We start from the raw sequence: 10,577 nt of genomic DNA, 5'->3' as shown, positions 1-10,577 counted from the left end.
ATACAAACATTAATGTCTACTGTACATATTAGTTTATAATAATTGATAAACTAACTATCAAAAGAGCTGAAATGTATTCACATGTAAGAGAATAATAATTATTTTTCTGGAGGCTCGCGGCTACATACATCAGCATGATTCCACCAACTATGCAATTCATTTAAAATTTTATAATTATTAGTTTTTACAAATATAATGAGAACTGTTTTAGGGAATTAGGCTTTATACCTTAAAACTCCTGCCATCTAATTACCTCAATCCTAAAATATATTATGATTTAATACAATAATCAAATTAGAGAGACAACGAGGCAATTGCTTCTTTATCTGACCACTAATGAGGCTTCGAGGTTCCTAATGGCGGGAGTTTAAGGTCTCGAGACATGAGTCGTTTTGAGTACTGTCTTCATTACCTCTCGGGTCGTGGTCAGGAGAGGACCTGCCTGAGTGAGCGCTTGATAGGAAAAATTACTGAAATAAGTGCGTAGTAACGTGTGTATGAACTTTATATATTGTTCCTGCTTAGTGGAACTACAGTTACAAGTAAGTTTGTGAGTTGTAATGTTAGTTTTGTTGTAAGGAATGTGATATGTTATTATTTAGTGAGGAAAGGAGGCGAATTGCTCGTTAATCACACATAATTCAAGTCTTGACACTGGCATTCATACACTGTCCTTAACACTCATACACATTTATAAACTTATTATTAGTTACGTAGCACCAATGTCAGGCAGTCAATACTTGAATCTATTATTAAAATGTTAATGACAATTTTCCAATTTTGTCTAATCTGAGTAATTCAAATTGGTCTTAATTTAGTGAGAATGATCCTATTCACTGCCATAGAGGATTATACACAATTTGTTTTTCATTATTAGAAATGTTCTAGCAAATTTAGGATAAATCGTTAGGATACCTTCGAAATTATCAGCTTTAATTACATTGTAATAGTTGGTTGAACAATTAGCCAGAAGGTTTAAAATCTGGTATAGTTTCGCATTTAATAATGTAGTATTCAAGTGAATGATTTGTCACAGAGCTTAAAAGCTGAATTTTCTGGTAGGGGTTCAGCCTTTTATTTTAACATGCTTAGGTATACACATCAATATGCTGCTAAATTATTCTATATGAAGGATTAGTGTAGATAAAAAACTAGCTAAGTTCATCTAATATCTACATCTCGCAGGATGGTTAGTCATATATAAAATCAGGAGAGAAAATACCTTCTTCAGTACAAAAAATAAATTTGACTAATAACTTTATGATTTTCATAAGAGCTAAGCACTGAATCATGGAAATACAGCATTAAAATTTTTTTTTAACTAGTTTATATAAGATTCTTCACGATTTCTTTTTTTATAGCTTAGGAATAATATAATTTCTGTGCTTTTAATATGGTGGTAGTACAGCAATGTGCTACCACCATATTTTATATGAAAGATTGCAGTGTAGATAAAAAATTAGCTAAAAGTTCATCAAATATCCATGTCACGCAGGATGGTTAGTCATATATGGAATCAGGAGAAAAAATACCTGCCTCAATACAAAGCAAATAAATTAAATTTGTCTAAATAATAACTATGATTTTCATAAAGGCTAAGCACTGAATCTAGGAAATATTCCATCATTATTTTTTACCAGTTTCTATAAGATTCCTCTCAATGTCTTTTTTTTTTTTTTAAGAAGCTTAGGTATACAAAGCAATGTGCTGCTACCATAACCTGTATGAAAGATTACACATTGAAGATAAAAAACCAGCTACAAGTTCATTCAACATCCCCCACCTTACAGGACGGCCAGTCATACATGGAATCAGGAGAGAACAATAAATGTAAGATCTATTAAGTAAGAAAGATCTGACACAATGCTAGAGATCAGATCAGTAAGATCGGTTTAGATCAGTAAGATCTCATCTATTAGCCTCCACTAGCAAAATCTGGGTACAGCACACGACTATCTTCTAGTATTCCTGAGTGTATAAATTACAGAGCTCAAAGTACCTCATTCCATTTGGTCTGAAATTACTGATAACAGGGCAGTCATAGGTATAATGTTGGAGAGTATTTCCCTAACTCTTGTTCACATAGTTTACAATATTTTTTCTTCATTAAATACTAAACAATATAAAGATCATATTTATATCAATTTATAAGGGAAAATACTACATTTATATATTTTATATAATTCTCAGTAAACCAATTTTCCACATCACCTAGCATATGCTACAAACCCTAAATACAATACAATACAATACAATACAATACAATACAATTTTATTTAGGTAAGGTACATACATACAATAAATATTTACAAGGATTGTTTGACTTGTAGGTAGAGCTAGTACATACAATGCCTAAAGCCACTATTACGCAAAGCGTTTCGGGCATTTACGCAAAGCGTTTCGGCCATAATGTTATACATGATCCTGCCTAGCCAGAATTTCAATATTTTGTCTACTGAGTAACCCTCCTGCCTGCCTATCCACACACAAATGTAATAAAAAAAGTAGCATTGTTCACATTGGGGGTTTTCATTACCTGCAGCCACCTACCATAGATACCAATATCCCAGCCTAATGCTGGCAGTCATGGCATATTGCATGAGCTGTAAACCACAAATGTTATACTTGCTACTATAATACCCATAATTACAAAATTAGTCTTTATTTTTAATACTGCAGTTTTCCAGGTCTTTGGGGATTTCTCAGTTTTTCCAAATTGGAAGTAATTTCTTTAATTTGTATGTTTTTTAATTGCATTAGAGAGTCCAAAGTTGTAACCCATGTTTTTTCTTCAAGACTCATTGGTCAATTTATCCACAGTCATGTTTTCAAGCCCCAACAAGGGATGGGATTCATATACATTTTACACAGTAATTATTATCTTTGGGAAAACCCACTTCATTTAATATTACAAAGTACTTTGTTATGGGTTATATAAAGACTGCAAAGCACTGTCACAAATTATCACCTCCATTGAGTTTAAGGTACTATTCAGTGGCTAGATAAATAAATACCCAGCAGCTCAGTTTGTGTTTTACTTGCCCAGTCGTTCAATCTCTACATATTAAACATGATCATGTCATTCCCTTTATATACTGCACATGCACAACCTGTTCTGCTTGTGCTCAGTTGCACAGACCCATCAGTAAAGGCATAGAATTCTCTTGGCTTGAGATTTTGAAGACTGTCGATAGCCTCAAGTGTTTGTGTTAGAATCTGTTTGTCACACTGAATCAAACTGAATCTCAGTTTGAGTTATAAGTTTGCTTTACACTGATGGATGTGAAAGGTACAGAGACCTCCACATCTTTCCAAGGGGTAATATAGTGACAAAAAATCTTAAGACATTGTTTCATAAGATTATTGGCACAATTTTTTTTATAACAAGCTTAGGTAATCACAGCAATGTGCTGCTATCCCTATTCTAATTGAAATGGTATCCATTTCAATTAGATGGGACCCATGATTAGATGGTAGCCATACAAATGACTCTGAAACTCATGGTCTGTGCATTAATACCAACTGAGACACGCTGTAAGGGGATTTATGGGAAGGATCTTGAGGTTATCTTGATGATTTCGGGGCTTTAGTGTCCCCGTGGCCCGGTCCTCGACCAGGCCTCCACCCCCAGGAAGCAGCCCGTGACAGCTGACTAACTCCCAGGTACCTATTTACTGCTAGGTAACAGGGGCATTCAGGGTGAAAGAAACTTTGCCCATTTGCTTCTGCCTCGTGCGGGAATCGAACCCGCGCCACAGAATTACGAATCCTGCGCGCTATCCACCAGGCTACGAAGCCCCAGGATTGAGTGAACAGTTAAGTGTTGTTAAGAATGGATCTCAATTTAATTTAAATAGTGCTGGGGGACCATTATTTTTCAATTTTTGCCACAAAACATAGTACAGTATTTGGCATAACTAGAAGGTGGTTTTGGTGCATTTCTCATGTTAACAACTGTGACAGTTCTCGGACAACCCAGGATGATGTGCATGGCATAATATTGTACTACTTGTAGGTCTTGTAATTGTTTAGGGGGGAAATGAGCAAGATACAAGGCGTAATAATCAACAGATCGTATATCGGCAATGCAGAAGCTGCAAGCATATTTTGCCCACATTCTACTATTTTCTTGGAAAATGAATTATGTTTGTAGTTTAGTTATACTGAGTGCTATAAATAGTCTCAAATGTCTCAATCTCCAAGTGCAGATTGAGACATTTGACGTTGGCTCCATAAGAAATCATCATAGATAAGGCTTTGTCATACTTTGCATTTTCTCAATCGTCTTTGATTGATCCTATACTACGCCGACTACATATTGATGTCCAGGTGGTGGATATAAGAGAATAATCTTTGTACTCGTGCTTCTGATTAAATCTCAGCTGCTTACTATGACTCCTAGGCGTCATTCTTTCAATTTGATCTACTCCAGAAAACCTGTCATCTTGTGAGGAAAGGTGAAGCCTTTCACACGGCTTCTTGAATGATTCCATAAATTTAGTGGTAATTTCTTATTATGTAGGTAGCCAATAGGACTCGCCAGGATTGATTTTTGAAAGTAATTTAATTATTCTATAAGGTCTTGCTTTAGTTTAAAGCGGAAGAGCTACAACATAGTAGACACTAAACCAGTTTTATGTTATAATGGTTGCTAGGTAATGGGAACAAAACCTCATCTTGCTTAATCAATCAATCTACTGATCAATGCGAGATAAAATTCAGAATGAAATCACAGTAACTTGATAAATGTGAACAAATCATTTTGAGAAGGACGGCGGGTTTGAACCAGCGTCCGGGGGAATGCCACACAATAGATGATGGATGTTGATAGTTATATATAATATATAATTAAATAATTACATAAATTTGTAAACACACCTAACTTTTAATCCAAAATAGTTTGGTGTCATAAACCAAAGTTGACTAATATTTACAGTGCATACTGAATAGTTACAATGTATAATATTTACAGTGCATACTGAATAGCTACAATGCATTGTTACTTATTATTATCTTATATTACAGGGAAGAACTCTCCAGCACGCTCACCACGGGAACGGACATGTGAGCTCCAACAGCTCTGTGATAGTCGGCAAGGCGAAGAAAACCAAGTGGTCAGCCCAACTCATATCCTTTTTTACCCATCCTCATTTACCCGAGACCGACAGCCCAAGCCTGACGGCAAATGCCAGAAGAAAGAGCGGCTCTGAAGTCGCAATGATAAAGGAAGACCCAAGATTGAAATAACACCAACAATCACCAGCTGCCTAGGAAACAAGCCCTTATGTGACGCCCATGATGGAGATAGACAAAGTGAACGCCGTACAGTATTGCTGCTAAGTCAAATCCAGGGTAATTGGGCCACTGACCTGTACCCTGTTCCTCTGACCTGTACCCTGTTCCTCTGACCTGTACCCTGTTCCTCTGACCTGTACCTTGTTCCTCTGACCTGTACCCTGTTCCTCTGACCTGTACCCTGTTCCTCTGACCTGTACCCTGTTCCTCTGACCTGTACCCTGTTCCTCTGACCTGTACCCTGTTCCTCTGACCTGTACCCTGTTCCTCTGACCTGTACCCTGTTCCTCTGACCTGTACCCTGTTCCTCTGACCTGTACCCTGTTCCTCTGACCTGTACCCTGTTCCTCTGACCTGTACCCTGTTCCCAGCTCAAGTTTTCTGCAGCCTCGCCCCCAGTCTTCCATCCCCTGCCCTAGGATCTTGGATTCGTGATTACAGGGAATTTGGTGCTCGGTCACCGTCTCTAGTGGGCAAGGTGGTGACCAGTTGCCAGCGATTCATCCAGGTGTTATCTTCCATCATGTTAAGGTGAGGAACTTTCCCAATACCTGACTCCTTACTTCTTGATCCTGCCTCGCAAGAACTTCAATATTTTGTCTACTGAGTAACCCTCCTCCATGCCCATCCACTCATGAAATGTAATCAGAAAGTAGCATAATTATTGTATTTTTAATTTTCTTGTATTTTATATTTATGAGACATTAAAAAGCCTCATTAAATCCACTCTAATGCTTGGTCCACATAAAGCTTTCAGAATCTCTAATCCGGTTTACCAGAACAACTTTCTGCTTACAGAAATGTAATATATGCATAATATTCTCAATTTCAGTACATTGGTCACACCTATTGTCCTTAATTCTCACATTAAATATTCTCAATTTCAGTACATTGGTCACACCTATTGTCCTTAATTCTCAACATTAACATCTTATCACTTGAAGAGCCTCATGAATATGGCTATACAATAGTTCATGTTGTTTTGCTTACTGTTATATTACTGTTTAAGAGACAATTCAATCACAAATTACCTTGCACAGTTTAATGAGGCTATTCCCCGAACCATCTATGGCCAGATTCACGAAAGCACTTACGAACCTGTACATCTTTTCTCAATCTTTGGCGGCTTTGTTTACAAATTATTAAACAGTTAATGAACTCCGAAGCACCAGGAGGCTGTTTATAACAATAACAACAGTTGATTGGCAAGTTGTTATTCTTGTAAACTGTTTAATAAATGTAACCAAAGCCGTCAAAGATTGAGGAAAGATGTACAAGTTCGTAAGTGCTTGCGTAAGTGCTTTCGTGAATCTGGCCTCTAGTCTTCAGACACACTGTTTTAAAGATATAAATATATTCAGTCCATTCTGAATATATTTATATTCAGAATGTTTGTTACTACTAGTAACCTGTTTATCCTGTTTAGTTACTACTAGTAACAATGTTGGCCATTTTATATTGACGTTAAAATTCAATTAGAAATTAGAATTTGGTGCTACTGAATTCTGACAAACCGGAAAAGTTTTTGTACTTACGTGGCAAAGAAAACCTAACCTTCCTGGGTCTAATGCACGCAATCTGAGGCCTAATATAGAACATATTTTTGCCGGTCTATAAAGCGAATTGTATCAAATCCTACTATCTAATTGCCCTTTATGTCAATATATGTATAATAGTCCACAGTTACAAAAATACTATTTATACAGGAGGATTGGTTGAATAAATTGTAATGGCACCTTTGTTCCCTGTATTCAAGAACTGTGCTGGAGAATAACTACCCAGTATATAAGAATCTTTGAAACACTTGTCTGAGAGGGAAGCCAATCACAGTGAAAACCCCCCTACCTCGACTAGACTTCTTTATTGTGCGTGGCGCAGCTCTGGCAATCAAAGTAATGTCTTGGATAATTTCTGCAAGTAGTCTGCCATAGGCGACATTGCAAGCATAGGTAGTTTGAAAATAGTAGAATTCTACATGTGGCATTGGTGAATTTAATTCTTGTGATGGAGCCGTTTTTGGGTATATGTAATCAGCTATATATAGTCAGTTTATTATTTTATAGAAAAACATTTAAATGCCTTGTTATACAATTCAGTTTAATTTGCATCATATTATGGCTTCTGGTGTTTTGAATTTTGTGACCAATTTTATTTACGGGACTCTTGTTAAATACTGTTAATTTTTTTTCATTTACGATTTGTGTGATGTTACAGGTAAGTGCTGTCCGGTCACTGCCCTCCAGCAGGCAGCATGATCAGTGCTCGGTCACTGCCCTCCAGCAGGCAGCATGATCAGTGCTCGGTCACTGCCCTCCAGCAGGCAGCATGATCAGTGCTCGGTCACTGCCCCCCCAGCAGGCAGCATGATCAGTGCTCGGTCACTGCCCCCAGCAGGCAGCATGATCAGTGCTCGGTCACTGCCTCCCAGCAGGCAGCATGATCAGTGCTCGGTCACTGCCCTCCAGCAGGCAGCATGATCAGTGCTCGGTCACTGCCCTCCAGCAGGCAGCATGATCAGTGCTCGGTCACTGCCCCCCAGCAGGCAGGACAGTGATGACCAATTCCCAACGATACATACAGACGATACCTTCCTCCATTATAAGGTGAGTAACATGGGCCATATATACTTGACTCTTTTTAGTACCAAGATGGGGTCTAGGAGCTGGGCCTATTGCCCTCCTCTATGGTGGGGGGGGGGGGGGGGACCAATGCCCCCTTGGGGAGTGGGTTATGGAGAGACAAACTTCAAATGTAGCAGTCTAAACAAAAACGTTCATTGGTATTCATAAATGCATTAAAGATGCCCTAAGCCACAGTAAATTCAAGTTAAGAGTTGTTAGAAATCATCATTAAAGCAACAACAACATTTAAAAGTCAGATATACAGTTCATTGTATAACAATTTCCATCGAAGACCTACTCTAGATTATATTTTTTGTTAAAAGTTTTTTCCTAAAGAATATCTAATTCTGATTAGCCTAAGAACGTTATTGAAGTAGATTTGTTTATTTTCCTGTGGTGTCAGTTAACTGAACTGAATGTGTAATTAAATTTCGTCATGCCTAAAATTTGAGTATATAATAGTTCAAGCATGGCACGGAATTAATTATATTGATATGAAAACACAGAAGTCAGTAAATTTGAATGAATTGTGAATATTAGTGATAATAATGATACAATGAACATATTATTGATCAATTTATGAATATAAAATGCGAGAGAGAATTTTACAATCACCTTACGCATATTTGCAAACACTAGTCAAGATCCTTAACTAACTTTAATAACTAATGTGACTGATCTAGCCGATATCGGGCGACTCAAGAAAATTGACTTAAGACACGATAAACATCTAGTCCACGAAAAAAAATTTCTATAAAAGCGTTTCCATGTCGTGTAAGAACTAACCAGGTCTTCGACCATCAAAATAAACAACCTAAGCCCAGTAGTGATACCAGGAGATAAAAGGCAGACAGATGCCAAACCCATGCTATACGCGAACAGAACAATAAATTACCCGCATACAATTATACAAGTTTATTACATGAAATGAGGCTAAGTCTGATTCAGCAAGCAATCCAATGACAACATTTTTTAGAGAAATAGTGTGCTACATAGCCTTTCCGGCTTGGTGCCTTTTTGGATAAAATACTTAATTGGAGGAATAGTTGGGAAGCGTAGTCCCATTGTGAAAATAAAGGCATTCAATTAAAAATACAAAATCGAGAGAGGAGCAATAGAGTAACGGGCAGGGTTCAGCTCTTATCAAGTGGCCATAGGTTAATCTAGGGTAGTTGATAGGTAAAGAGGCCAATAACAGCTTCCATTTCTCATTTGGGTGATACGAGAAAGGCCATCGAGACGAATTATTTCTGATGACCCGATTTGTATTACCCGATGTGTATTATTTGTATTACGATTTATATCACAGTCAGCCACCAATCATTTGAGAGTTGCGCAAAATATGACCAAGTGTTGGTTAAATTTCTGAAAAAATAGGAAGGTATGTTAAATGTTGGGTCGGGGATGATGAGGAGTGGCATGTTTGCAGCCTAATCAGCCTATTAATTTAGGTAAAGCCTATAGGTCTGCTGACCCAGGAAAAACCCCGCTGTAACGAGTTTATTGAAGAGCCATTTTAACCCATGTTGAATCTCCATTACAGTGAAATTAGAGAGGGTTCAAATGTGCTACAGCCATACGATCTCTTTGATTACACAAAAATTACAAATGATCTTTTCCGTTACATCAACTTTGCAACAATTAAATGATAAATTCCAACTAGCGTACACAACACTTAAATAATTGAAATATAGTTGATCGTTGATATGATGCATAGCCATATTAATTTAGTTTTACTAAGTTACTTGAATTAAAAATCTCTTCATCCATTGTATCACTACTTACATAAAATGACATTCCTGAATATACTGTTACATTATAATAAACTGTGTGACACAAATACAACATGACACAGATTGATAAACTTACTTCACCTGTGAAAATTTTTCATTTATTTGGAAATACAAGTTGTATCAAATATTTTATTAAGGTCATTGCTCTTTGTTGCAGGTATGTACCTCCCTACAGCTCATCGAGACAGGCGCCGTGAAGAATGGTTCGTATATATTTTTATCTGTAATTTGTAATATACAGGGTGGTCCAAAAGGGGGTGGACAGTACATGATAATATTTATGCTGCGATTACGTATACATTCAATTATATTTACTAACACAATTATTTCATTGTCAATTAAATTTGATTTTGAACTATAGAAAAGAACTTAAATTTCATCAACGCAGGTGCTCAAATTATTTCCAATCACAATTATTCCACATACTGTCCACCTACTTGTGGACCACCCTGTATATTGACCCATCATGCTGTTTTGAGAGTACTTTCTGTACCTATTTTAGATCGCATCCATTCGTAGTAATCGAGCCCCCAGTAAGCTACTTTTATACTTTTTTACATCGTTCGGAAAAATATGCAAAAATCCAAACTTAAATGAAGATGATGAGTCACAATAACGTGGCTGAAATATGTTGACCAAACCACACACTAGAAAATAAAGGGTTGACGACGTTTCGGTCCGTCCTGGACCAATCTCAAGTCGATTGTCGACTTGAGTCTGGTCTCCAAACTTAAATATTCCTAGGCCTATTATAGCACATTTATGTACTAAATTATGTGTCAACGTGTATTAGGCCTTGGAAGCTTAGTTTAGGTTTTATTAGTAACTTTAAAACTTTTTTCAGTTTGTCGAAATTCAGTAATAGAAA

General features: G+C 37.0%; 1 long non-coding RNA gene across 1 annotated transcript; it reads left to right on the top strand.

The window, feature by feature from the left end:
• The first annotated feature begins 417 nt into the window (after positions 1-417).
• On the top strand, positions 418-10,368 carry LOC138359087 (uncharacterized). Its single transcript, XR_011225753.1, has 4 exons — positions 418-542; positions 5,026-5,826; positions 7,510-7,898; positions 9,867-10,368. It is a non-coding gene; the product is annotated as an uncharacterized lncRNA (long non-coding RNA).
• The last annotated feature ends 209 nt before the right edge of the window (positions 10,369-10,577 follow it).

This window comes from Procambarus clarkii, chromosome 89 (genome assembly GCF_040958095.1).
Source record: "Procambarus clarkii isolate CNS0578487 chromosome 89, FALCON_Pclarkii_2.0, whole genome shotgun sequence".
NCBI classification, from domain to species: domain Eukaryota; kingdom Metazoa; phylum Arthropoda; class Malacostraca; order Decapoda; family Cambaridae; genus Procambarus; species Procambarus clarkii.
Note: the sequence above shows the minus strand (reverse complement) of the source record. Positions and strands in the feature narration are given on the sequence as shown.